At 33.0% G+C, this 1504-nt stretch overlaps 1 non-coding gene across 1 annotated transcript; it reads left to right on the top strand.

The window, feature by feature from the left end:
* Positions 1–1120: 1120 nt before the first annotated feature.
* On the top strand, positions 1121–1202 carry TRNAR-CCG (transfer RNA arginine (anticodon CCG)). Its single transcript is given in 2 exon segments — positions 1121–1158; positions 1166–1202. It is a non-coding gene; the product is annotated as a tRNA-Arg (tRNA).
* Positions 1203–1504: the final 302 nt, after the last annotated feature.

Below are 1504 nucleotides of genomic sequence, written 5' to 3'. Positions count from 1 at the left end.
GCATTCAGCAAATAGTTTGGTTACTTCAATGTTTGGCACGGATGAACACACACAATATTGGCTCACGAGTATGTGAAACAGACGACCGAGTTGATATACGAGTACATAAGTTTGTTCGTTAGAAAATATAGATTTTGTGTCTAATTCTGCCCAAAAGTAAGTCTGATCGTTCATTAGCGAAGCAAGAGCGTTATCGTCCAAACGTAGCTTTGAGTGTTCCAATCTCTTAGAAAACTGGCAGAATAAGGTAAAGTTCAGACTCTTTTTTTCTGTGAACTGTAGACTTGTGATTTTACCATATTTCAAGACACATATGAACTTGTGTGGAAAGTTGAACATAACCATTCATGCCACTTTAATATTCTATTTTATTGTGTATTGCTTAACCATTATTAATCATGCATTTTAGACTTTCGTTGTTATGTTTTGCACTTGTATATTTTTGGGAGATTACTATTGTGCTTAATTCTTTCGACAGATGTCGGTGGTGACACTGTGGTGACACTGTGGTGACATTATGATGATATCTGTGGAATTGGTGTGGTTATAGAGAAGACAATGCAAACCTTTGCAATGTCGGTGTTTCTCATGTGGTTGACTTAAGACTAGACTTATGATGTCTAAGATGGAGTATGTGAGAGTTTTTTTAGTATGTTCTAGAGAGAGAGAGATTGCTGAGAGGGAAAAATGCGAGTAGTGTCGAGTTGTCTGTGTGGGCTGAGTGTTGGGAGAAGTACCGGGTCAGGAAATCACCATGCTTTCTGTCGATAAATTGCAAAGACACGTTACGTAAACATTTCTACACAAAATGCTGTGAATCTGTTGTAGGGAGTATAGCATATATATATATACATACATATATATATATATATATATATATATATATATATATATATATATATATATACTACTATATATATATAATAGATAATTATTATATATAGACATATATATATAGTATATATATATGTGTATATATACTAATTTTGAAAAACTTTTCTAATTAAAAAAAAGATTTCATAATTGATAAAATCTTTTTTTTTTATGCAGTTACAAAGTCATAAACATTTTACCTCTTTCCTTGAAAATATTGACCTTACTAATCCCTGTCAAGTCAATATGTCCGTTAGCTCAGTTGGTAGAGCGTCAGCATTCCGGTCGAAACTTACTGAAGGTCACAGGTTCGAGTCCTGTACGGGCTATATATCCTTTTACAAGTGATTGAAATAAAGACTAATATTTTTTTATCATATTTTTTCACTAATTGAAGACTTGTTTAATACCTTCAGAGTAATAATGGACAATGTTTTAAGTGTCTTTAGTTCAGTATACAGCAATGCGTATTACTAACAAATGCACGGCAATGCATATTGTAGATCCTGAGGCAATCTCAAGTCTCAAATGAAGACGGTCGGGTTTATAAATGAGAGGCAGCCATCTTAAATAAAACTGTTTTTTTACTCTTAAGATCGTGGATACAAAATGCACAGTTGGAAAATAAGTG

This window comes from Macrobrachium rosenbergii, chromosome 23, assembly GCF_040412425.1.
Source record: "Macrobrachium rosenbergii isolate ZJJX-2024 chromosome 23, ASM4041242v1, whole genome shotgun sequence".
Taxonomy (NCBI): Eukaryota; Metazoa; Arthropoda; class Malacostraca; order Decapoda; family Palaemonidae; genus Macrobrachium; species Macrobrachium rosenbergii.
Note: the sequence above shows the minus strand (reverse complement) of the source record. Positions and strands in the feature narration are given on the sequence as shown.